The 12,229-nt window shown below is 36.8% G+C and overlaps 1 protein-coding gene across 10 annotated transcripts in view; it reads right to left on the reverse strand.

Moving 5' to 3' along the window:
* LRRC4C (leucine rich repeat containing 4C) overlaps positions 1-12,229 on the reverse strand; it is a 1,215,963-nt gene that overhangs the window by 954,705 nt on the left and 249,029 nt on the right. The gene's annotated exons all lie outside the window — the stretch shown is intronic.

The raw sequence follows: 12,229 nt of genomic DNA on the forward strand, positions 1-12,229 counted from the left end.
AAATAGGAAGCAATTATTTTTTCAGAGGCCATTGGTCTTAGATGATTAATATTTTTAAGGTAAAGTTGCAAACTTTTTTTTTCGATAAGCGTGATAGCCCTTGTATCCCACAGACCTAGACGTAGAAACACAGAAACGATAAAACTAGCACCATCTAGGGAATAGACTGTAGTGGTTAAGAGTAAATCACCTGCTGCCAGATTATATGGTTACCATCTCAGCCACACAACTTCATGGGTCACCTCAGACACCACAATCCACCTCTCTGTGCCTCAGTTTCCTCATTGGTTGAATGTGAGGGTTAAGTGAACTAATCTATGGGAAGCTTTGAGAACGGCACCTGGAATAGGGTGAGCAATCAAAACTGAATAGCAGTATCAGTATTGTTGAGAATATGTTTGTACACACAACCTTCACAGCCCCAAATGCCTGCCCTTCAAGTCAGCCTGTGGGAGAACGTCTTCTGGAGAAGTCACTCATGGGGGACGTTTATGCGAAGTAGGAGGCGTTTCACCAGGTATGTTCTCTGTCTCTTTGTCTCTCTCTCTCTGAAGCAGCCACACACAGTTGTTAGATCAGAATGAATCCTCACATTTTTTTCTCCAGATGATGGATGGAAAAACTAAAATAAGTCCTTTTGAGATAATGTTTTTTTGAGTGTCCAGCTGGTGGAGACAGGAAAAGCTATTTCAGTGAGACAAGAGCTTTCAAGAACAGATTTGGAAAGAAAGTATCATCCTGGTCTTCTAGAAATAGAAGTGCCATGATGCAGACTGCAAGGAATTAAGATTATCCATAGATGGACTTTGCTGCTCAGTGAAAGAGGAAATGATGGAAGCTGTAAGGGAGAGATGGCCCTGCCAAATCCCGATTTGACCAGCTAGCCTGCTGAAACCAGTGTAGACCTGACTGGGTACCATATTCTGCTTTAAACACTTAACGACTTGGGTGTGGTGTGATTGTAGCAGAAGCAGCTTGGTGCCAAAATCCTGGCACAGTGGATAACCTCCAGCTAGTTCCGGGACTTACCTAATGGACACGTCCAGAGGTTGATAGCTAAGCAACACCACTTTGAGAGAGACACCACTTTCCTCTTGAGAGACAGTTCTCTGACTCATGGCTTTAAAAGACTACTCCATCTTTTCCTCCCCAGAAGTCCATTCCAGAGTCCAGATTCTCTGGTGAATGGCATTCTCTAATTGTTAGTAAAACTTCTCAATTCCATACTTAATCTTTGTCTTTATAATTTTTTCTTTCTTTCTTTTTTTTTTTTTTTTTTTTTACTTTTCCAGCTTATTTTTGTATATATGGTGAATAAAAATTATATATATTGAAGGTGTACAATTTTATTTTCTTTAATAGTGCTAAAATATATTGAGCACCTTTGATGCTATCATTCTTTCTTTTTTTCCTTCATTCCCTTCTCCCTTCCACTGGTACTCACTGAGCACTTAATACATACCAGGGACTATGGAATGTAATGATGACCAATTCAGACAAGATCCTACCTGCAAGTTTCAGAGAAGAGAAATAATGCACAACTAAACAGATATATAAACAAGATACTTGTAAAGCATGACAACACATATTAAAGAGATGAGGTATGATGTAGATCACCCTGGAGGGCTGCCCACTTTAGATCAGATGGTAAGAAAAGGCCTGTCTGAAGAGATGACTTTGAGTAGAGATGTACAGGTTGAAAAGGAACACTGACCCCTTATAGATGCCAGAATTTTCTAAGCATGAACATGTGCAAAGGTCCTGAGGTAGGAAAGAGCTTGGTATGTTCCAGGAACATAAGAAAATCAAGTGTGACTGGAATATATTGAACAAGGGAGTAGGCAGAGTTCAAGATAAGCTTGGAAATTCAGGCATGGGTAGATTATTGCGACATGGCCACATATACCATGGTTGTAAGACTGGCGTTTATTCCAAAAATTTACAGAAAGCAAATAAACATATTAAGCAGGAAAGTATCATGATTTAATTTATATTTTAAATTATTTAGATTGTTGCATGATGAGTGGCTAGTGAATGGGTAAGAACGGAGCCTGCAAGACCAGTTGTGAGGCTACCGCAACCCTGAAGGCAAGAGGTAATAAATCGTGACTTAAACTCAGACAGTGACAGTGTAAATTCATCTCATTTAATCATTACACCAAATATACAAAGGGGACCTTATAATTGCTCCATTTTAGAAATGAGTTAACAAAGGCTACTAGTGATTGCTACTTAAAAGTACTCAGCTCCTAAGTGAAGGAGTCAAGATTCAAACCCAGACCAGTGTGGCTCAGAGGCGAGTTTTCTTTCTCCTAGACATTAGCCTAACGCCTTTAGTGGGTTTGGCAAAAGAAGCTTAAAGTAAGCTTCAGGAATCCTTAACACAGAGTCATGCTGGCCATGTGCCCAGCAGTGTTCTAAGTGTTTCCTATGCAGCAGCAAAGTTAATGATCATGACAACTTTGAAGTACCTGCCATTATTACCCTCATTTTGCAGATGAGTAATCTGAGTTTTAGAGAAGGTAAGCTAGTGAATGTCAAAAGCAAAATTTCAAACTGGGCAGGTTAGCTCTGAAGCCATGCATTGAACCACTAAATGATTTAAGATGAACCCTCCTTAGCTGGTCAGTGTTTCTACACAGAAGCAGTATACTTTAAACATACCAGGAAAATAGCCCCCTTTAACCCCCTTTAAACCTCCAGTTGAGATAAAGATTCACACAAAACACAGAAAAGCTTTTTATGGCAATTTCATCAAAATGCTAAAGATTAGACAGGAAAGGCTTCCCACACACTTCAAATGAGAATAAGGAAACATCTCTAACAGAAGTGAACAAAAGATTTATCCTTTCACCATTCTCAGGGCTCAGAAGCAACATTTCTACCAGGTCTGCTTTTTTATAATATAAATATAAGAGGAGACAGATTGAAATGCCAAACTGAACTGCTCAATGTTTTAGAAAAAGCTGAGAAACACAGGGCAGCTTCAACTCAAAACACATTTGTTCGATATCTCCTGAAAATTTTCAGCAAGTTGGGTTTGTGGATTCTTAAAATTAATGACAAAAAATCTAACATTCCAACAGAACAGGAGTGACCTATAAAAGGCTGCCTTTATGCTCTGGCATCACCCTCACAGTGCCCCCAAATCATCTCCAATTGGTAGAAGTTTGCTCGAAGCTTTTCCAGTATCTCTACCGTGACCTTAACTACTGTTTCTGCTATTTCCATATGCCCTTTGACTGTCCCAAGTCCCACCACTTTGATATATAAAATGTAGATAATTTAGGCTTTGCAAGGACACATTGCTGAATCTCAAAGATTGAGAATTTTAGTGTATCAGGGTGAAGATAAATGGAAATAGACACTTCCGGTTTTTCTGCATCTGACTTCTTTATTGCTAATAATAATACTGACGGATTATTTGAAGCTTTGCATGTATAATCTCATTTAATCTCATAACAAAGATAGATACTATTATCATCATTCTTATTTTTCTCAGGAATGTTAAGATCACGTAATCAGAATTAGAACCCTAGCTGTCTGATTCTAGAACTGTGCCTATTATCTCGTCCTTACGTCCCTAAGTATACTATGGTATATGGTATTTGTTTTTCAGTATATCATGCAATACAGTGTATTGATAAAAATAAGTATAATATACAGTACATATTCTTTGTAAGCACATTATAATATGCTTAAAATGCCAGCATTAATTCTTCTTTCCTTTTCCCCAATAGGATTCACAACATTGTATGCATTAAGCATTGGACCAATAGGTCTTCAACAACTTAAGTCTCTGTTTTTAATCCTAGATGTAAATTTATAGTTACATGGGGAGGTTTTAAGAAGTGCTTACTATGCCCTTCCCTAGCGTAGAAGATTCTGATTTAATTGTTCTGGGGCATGGCCTGGACATGAGCATTTTTAAAGTTCCCCTCTCTATCCCTCTGGTGATTACAAAGATCCAGGGGCTGGAGTATAATTCCTCTGAACAAATTAATGCAGTCCTGTGTGTTACAGACTGAATTGTGTCTCCTTAAAATTCATTTATGTTGAAGTTCCAACCCCCAATGTGACTGTTTGGAGATAGTACCTCTAAGGAGGTAACTAAGGTTAAATGAGGTCGAAAGGGTGAAGCCCTAATCTGATAGGACTGGTATCTTTTTTTTTTTTTTTTCCCCTGAGTAGGATTTTTTTTTTTAATTAATTTTTATTGGCGTATAGTTGATTTACAGTGTTGTGTTAGGACTGGTGTCTTTTTAAGAAGAGGAGGAGACACCAGTAATGTGTGTGCACAGAGGGAAGGCCATGTGGGCCTTTCCTGCAAGCCAAGGAGAGAGGTCTCACCAGAAATCAATCCCGCTGGCACTTTGATCTTGGACTTGGACCTCCAGCCTCCAGAATATGAGAAAATGAAGCTTTGTTGTATAACCCTCCCAGCCTATGGTATTTTGTCATGGCAGCCTGAGCAAACTAATATGACATCTTTTGGTCACAATGATTGTTGTCAGTTATGGGCTGGTAAAGCTGCCTAATACCTGAAGGTGAATTGGAAGGTTCTAGGTCCAGGAGCCGTTGGCATCCATCCCTCTGCCCTTAGTGAAGCCATAATGGCTTCTCTAAGAATGGAGTGAATGGAGTGAATACAGAAGGGAAAGAGCTTCAAAGACTGTGGAAAGAAATGGAGCCTCATAGTTTATCGTTTATACACTGTTCTATGGTAAGAAGGAACAGTATTTAGAAGAGACATGGGATGGTGCTCTAATGACGAAGCCGACAGCATTCTCACTGCTTTCTCCACTGCAGGGTAAGGGCTGAACTGAGCTCTCATTGGTCTGTCATCCTCTAGTGGCTGCTGTGGAGTCCATACATGTATCCAGTTACTATGAGGCCAACTAAGCTTTATCTTTTTGTTTATTTACTTTAATTTAAGGTATGACCAAAGTGTGTGTGTGTCAGGGAGAGTCTGCACCAGGAACAATATTGAACATGTGAAGAAAGTTCAATCTTCCCTTCCACAGCATTTCTTTTTCTAATCAAGATTACAATTCATTTGGGCTTTCCCAGTGCCCTTACCAAAGAATGAATTCTAACCTTTTAGAAAACACATGTAGCAAATAAAATATGAGGGTGACTACTGTATTAAGAATTTAATCAAGGTCTGCAAGGCAGTGACACTGCAAGTCATCACTTGCAAACTCTTCTAAAGAAGAGTATCTTCCCAACATCATGATTGGGTTTAGAATACGTGGTCTAAAGTAAAAATGTAAGCTTTAAAACCTGTTGCGCTGAATTGCAAATCTCCTAAGACCTTGGCTTGTGATCTGGGACCCTGAGCTTTCTTCTCTGTGAAATGGAGATAATGAAGTCCACCTCCTATGATTTCCGGAGGATTGAATGTGTTAACACTTTAGAAACTTCTAGGATAATGCTAGAATAGGGGCTTCACAAATGTGATTTGATTTTCTTACTTCCTGTCCCAGTTCTTGTTTTTATACTTTGATTATTGAAAAGTTAAAATCACTTTGATTCTCAGTTTCTATACACTGTAAACTCTGTAATATAAACATTCCCATAGGATTAGGACAGGATATGTGTTAATTACTCCATGAAATGACTTGGTAACATATCAAGTCCTATGATAAGGTTTGTTTATTTTATGTAAAATTTTGCAGAGACTTGGGCATTAATCCCCAATGGGGACTTTTTCTCATCCAAACGTCTCCCTTTTATAAACTGTTGTGAGGCTGAAGAAGTGAAAACCGACAAAGTGTTAGCACACTCATTTTAATTTAGTTTAAGCACCAGGTCATATGACTGTACGTCTAAGTCTACTCTCTGAATTGTCTCTACCACACAGTGAATGTGTCACATTTAGTGGGACTGACCGCATGACTTCTTTGAGAGGCAAAGTTGCTAGCTCTCAGTTATATCAGATGAAATCATAAGAGACTACATGTGAAAGAGTTACTAGATCCCTGCATGTTATAACAATAAAGTGCAGGATCAAAATACACTTCCGTACACACACTCGATACCCCTACCCCTAACATTTCTCTTATCTTTGAATTACTCAAGTGCTATCTCAATAGCCACAATGAAACCAGATGTAAACTGAATTGCATTGTTTTAAAACTAGAGCAATCACACATCAACTTGCATTAAGTCTCTGCCCTGTAGATCTAACTGGTGCAACAGAGAACTGTGAAAGCACATTTTGACCTCCATTAGTTATTCTCATTCCCTCCTTCTGCTGTAAATTTGATTTGATCTCATTATAATATCCTTAAATGTACTAAATCTTGCATTAGTAAAAAGACACAGGAAGCTTTTCAACTAATCTGTTGTCCTATTCTCCATCCTAGACTATCAGAGTTTGTGGCCTACAAGTCTGTGAATTACTTGCCTGTCACGTTTAGCTACGTGAAGTCTTAAAATATGTTTTCAATGAGAAAAAAATGGACACCCACATTTTCCCCCATATAAGGAGTATATGAAAGACATTTTCAATTACTGTTGGCTGTGTCATTGTAGGTCTCTATTCCTACAATGAGTTACAATGATAGCAGTGACCCAGGTGAGAGGACAAGAACCTCTATGATAACCAGGCTGCCAGCTGCTAGTTATTTCCTGGAGTATATGTCCAGGTCCTAGAAGACTGACCACTATAACAAGTGTGTGTCGGTGACCACAGACATTTTGCCTGGTTCTCAATAAAAAAGAAGAAAAAAATCTGATACTAGTGAGTAGTTGGCAATCATCTACACTTGAAACAAAGAAATGCTTAATTGTGGTTCATGTAGTTAAAAGACATTCCAAAGTCATTAAAAATAGAAATGTTCATAAAGAATGTTAAACATGAAAGGCTTATGACGCTAAACTGTTTAGTCATGATTTCCCCATTCATTTCCACCATTCCCAATTTCTACTTTTTATTAATGAATATATGCTACTTTTATCTGAGCTTTACTAAGATATAATTCACATGCCAAAAAGTCACTGTGTTAAAGTATGTAATTCAGTGGTTTTTAGTATATTCACAGAGCTGTGCAATGATCACTAAAATCTAATTTTAGAACATTTCATAACTTCAAAAAGAAATCCCATACCCTTTAGTAACCATTCCTCAGTCTCCTTTGCCTCCCACTCTTGGAAACTAGTAATCTATTTTTTGTTTCTGTGCATTTGTCAGTTTTGGACACTTCACATAAATGGAGTAATATAATATGTGGCCATTTTTTCATTGCCTATAATGTTTTCACAGTTCACCTGTGTTATAGCGTGTATCAGTACGTCATTCCTTTTCAGTGGCCAAATAATTTTTCATTTTATGATGTACCATATTTCATTTATTCATTCATTAGTTGATAGACGTTTGGGCTGTTTCCACTTTTGGACTATTATGAATCATGCTGCTATGAGCATTCATGTACAAAATTTTGTGAAGAAATACATTTAATTCTCTTAGTATACACCTACGGGCAGGATTTCTAGATCATATGATAACTCTATGTTTAACATTTTGAGGAACTGCCAAACTGCTTTACAAAGTGGATGCACTATTTCACGATCTCACCATGTATGCAATAGAAAAAAGAAACTGATTCAACAAAATTACCACATAGACTACCTAATTTTGGCCCACTGTAACTATAGAGGCTACAGATTTTTTTTTCCTGTTTAAAGAGCAAATGTCTGAGCTATAGTATTGCCCTTTTATTGCAGCAAGATTTAACCCTTCCAATTCTTCATTTTAAAAGATTATTTCTACCCACTGCCATTATAAATTTTAGCCAAATGGGAGAACAGAGAGAAACTGAAACATTACAGGGAATTTAGGACACAGAGAAAACAGAGCAGTAAAAGTAGATAAGCAAAATAGATACTATGCAATCAGCAGTAACTTTGCATTTTTATGTCAAGGAGGAAAAGCAACATTGAGATAAACAACTCTGAGATCTGTAAATATCCCAGATTTGGAGTTTAAAATTAGTCTGGGATAAAAATGATATTTTCCCCTTTAAATACATTCTTAAAGCAAAAAGACGTAGGTAGAAATTGAAAACAGATTTCACTAAATGTCAGTGCTTCTACCAGCCCAGTGTGTGAAAATCCAGCTGTTCTTTTCTGCTTCTTACGTTAGCAATAATGATGGTAAAGACGATGCCTTCCTTATTTGCTGACAGTTGCACTGAAGATGCAGGATGCAAAATAGCATTTCTCTTCTGGGCAACGTTAATCATGGAACGCTGACGAGAGTTCAAAAATAAGTCCAGATCCTTCAAGTCAGTGCCCCACATCGAGATAATATGAAAAACTCATAATACACTGACAAGCATGAGAGAAGTGTACACTTTGCATGATGCCTATTCTTTTTTCCATAAGTAAAGAGATTCATGATAGATTTAAAAACCAATATGAATAATGGGTTATACCAGAATACCAAGTTAGAGACCCATCTATCATCTATATATTTTTATTTATATTACTCATTTGATTTGTTGAAGCAGAAAGAGAATGTTAACCTTATGTTCCTTTTTCAGATGATAATACTGAAGGTCTGAGAGATTAAGTGACACAGGAAATAGGTAGAAGAATATGGATTTTATCCCAGATTTCTGTCTCTTTATCCAATTCTGGAACTTTCCGGTATTTTAGGAGCAAATTTCAGACCAGAGTCCAGCAATTTTAAAGTTACTTATATGGACAAGGAGTCAGAATTTTCGAAATGCGGGCCACATAATGAATTGAATGCAACTATACAGATAGTGCACATTTCCTGTTAGAAATTCATGTTGCTAACCTAAAATATTTAGAACATTTGAATTTTATTGCTAGGATTTATCAACTAACTGGTACCTATTGTCAAAAATAAAAGGGAGATTCGATAAGTATTTATTACACTCCACTACAGTTAAAGCCCTACTCTTTTATAATGTTAGCTTGAGAAAATTTACTTAAGCTTTAAAAAATTGCTGGTCCTTTGAGCCAGTAATTTCACATCTAGGGCTGTATTCTAAGAAGAGAATCACAGGCATGTACTATGATTTCACCATACAAATCTTTATCTCAATGCTGTTCATAGTTGCCAAAAAGTGGAACTAACCCAATGACAAAAAAATAAGGGCTCAATTAAATTATCTGTGTTATATCCACACTGTGACATAGTATGCAACCATTAAAAATGTTGTAACAGAAAATTATTTGTTGGCAAAATGATACTACGACATACACTCATTTTGGTGAACTCCACCTAATGCACAAAGTTCAGGTCCTCACCCTGCTTTTCATTCCAAATAAAATTAGGATGACTCTCCTCTGTGCTCCAATAGGTCTTCACATACGGCCTACGGTAGTATACGTCATTATTTGGTTATCTCCTCTTGTAGCTATGATTGCCTCAAGGTTAGAGAATCAACTTAGTCACCTTTATTACTCCACCCATATCTAACACACTTGTTCATAATTAATAAGAGGTATTCAAAAAACTTTCACTGAACGAATAAATGAACAATTCATTCTTTAGCACTGTGTTCAACCCATTTCATGTTAAAAATCATGTAGAAAATAAGACTTCTAGGGCTTAATGGGGGAAATTGTCATGCTTGCTCACAATGAGAGGAAAATGACCCTGAAGTTTTAGGTACCCTTGACCCTATCTCTCTGCCTTGAAGATAGAAAGGAACTATGATCTTGGCACACCTGTAACCCATTCACTGCATGGTCTCGTCATGCACTGATTGCAAGGGTCTGGCAATAACCTGAGTCAATGCAGGGGTTTTAATCTGAGATCTATACATTTCTATATGATATATCTGAATAGGCTTCATCAAATACATCTCTTGGAATTATCTTCAAAATTTTTATAGGTTTTATTTTGTGTATATGTCTATTTTGTAAGGATAGGGGCCTTTCACTTTTTATTCAAAAAAGTCCCTGGATCTAAAAACTCTGAAATACAGTGATGGATTCTACATTGTTTTCATCATGTTATTTTGACTAAAAACATCTTAACTTTTACATGTGTATTTCATTTATTAAGTGAATATTTTTTTTATTTTCACTTTGAGACTGGGGAAAGCTGACTTTTTAATGAAGCCCATTAAAATGTAGTTAATGAGAAACTTTGATCATTATTCTTTTCTGTAGACATTATAGCACAGCAGAAATACTTCCAACAAGATTACAAACATTCCTCTGGGAGTGAGAAAAGAGAATTGCTCTTTGGAGTTCAGTGGGGATGAAGATTCCTTTCACCTCTGGTGTCTGTACAGTCAATATTTTCAAGTTATCTAAAGAAAGTCAGAGAGTGGGTCATTGGGAAGAACGTCATATGGATAAGGGCCAGAGAAAGAGAAAGAAGGGCACCAAAGCCAGTTTACAGAAATCTAAATCAGAAGACTACCTTCAAATAATACTCAAGAAATCTTCACACATTCTTGAAATCCAGCTGGCGGTGTATGTGTGTTTTGATGTAAAGGTATAGTTATATTTTTTTTTTTCATTTTTAAAAGTTACATTTTTCATTGCCTGAAGGAGCTTCTATCCATTGCCATGGTACTGTGCCTAGCAGAACCATCACAAGCCATGTCTTAGTATTCTGCCTACAATATTAGACTGGAAATGTTGACAGGGGGAAAAAATCAGGTGTTCACCTCATTCTGTTCCTTTCAAACTCTGCTGAATTGGGATTGCACGTAGAGTTGGTGACTTGAGGTTTCAGAGGTACCATCCTAGAATGTTCCTCATCTATCACCATTGTCAGTCTTGGGCTAGTCCCAGTTTTAAAAAACACTGCAAAGGAAGCCAGGCCATTCTCAGAGTCTGAGGACATATCAAAGAGGATTGGAGGGGCCCCAGGACACCCAATTTCATTAAGACATAACAGGCATTATGCAGTCTCTCATATGTGTTTTGGTTTGATTTGACCTATATTTTCATAAAGAGACAACTAGGGAGTCTTGAAGGCTCTCTACAGGATTATGGAACACTGGTGCCAAAATCAGAGATCATCCATTCCTGACTTGTGTAAGTTGCTTGGATAAAGCAATGTTTTATGCATTAGCATATGAAACTAACAGTAATGATAATGTTTATTGTGTGCTTACTTTGCACCAGGCACTGCTCTATATACTTTATATGTAGTAACTCACTGATTCTTCACAACAAAATTATGACATCATTATTATTATTATTCCCTTTCTGTCAATGGGGAAAGAAGGCACAGGAAGATGAAGCAACTTGTGCAAGGACATAAAACTAGGAAATAAGGCCTCAGCATCTAACATAATATGGAATAATTATCTACAGGGGAGAGATGTGCAAGCAGGGATTTCTCTGGTCCCTTCCAATTTAACATTCTTTTTCTTTTTTTTAGAGAGAGGGAAGCTATATATCCAAAACCAAGGATGATCACCAGAAATGAGTATATTTTTCAAATCATTATCTGCCCTCCCCATACATAAACACACACACACACACACACACACACACACACACACACACTTCTACACACCTGAAAGTACTTACAATCACAAGATTTTTTTAAAAATTCATTTTGGAAATATTGGCCCTTCACCAGTGAAAACCAAAGATTTGCATGTGGTAAAATAAGGAATGATGATCACATTTCCCATCTCATCCTCTTAAAGAATTCTTAGTATGAAAATCCTGCCTTTCACCTCTAATTTAATAAATAAACACAACTAAAAATATACCTTGAAATCCCAAGACAATTTAACTGGTTTAATAATTAATTCTCATAGCAAAAGATTAATTCATTACTTTCCTTGTTAAAACAATAAATGTTCATTGAGCAACCATTTGCTTTAGTATCTATGCACCAGGTATATATGGCAATCAACAAAACAGATTACACCTCTGACTTCATGAACCTTCTATATGGTGGTAAAGATGTTATCACTGTTACATTACTGATGTTTTCTCTTAGGTCAATACAGTCTATGTTTATAAAGTTTATAAATTTATAAAGTTAAAGTGAGAATGATTGGAAAGAGTGAAATTAGACACTGTGACATAAACAAAAAGAATTCAAGATAACAAATAACTCTGTAACCACATAACCCAACTGACATGGAGACAAGTTCTTAATATCATTAGTTCTAGTTTAAAATCTTCTAAAGATACCCATATATAGCACAGAAGTCACAAACTCTGAATTTGGATTTATCATTTCTTCTAAGAAACCCCACCTCTTAGGATCTCC

The sequence above is a fragment of the Balaenoptera physalus genome (assembly GCF_965194825.1).
Source record: "Balaenoptera physalus genome assembly, chromosome: 10".
NCBI lineage: Eukaryota > Metazoa > Chordata > Mammalia > Artiodactyla > Balaenopteridae > Balaenoptera > Balaenoptera physalus.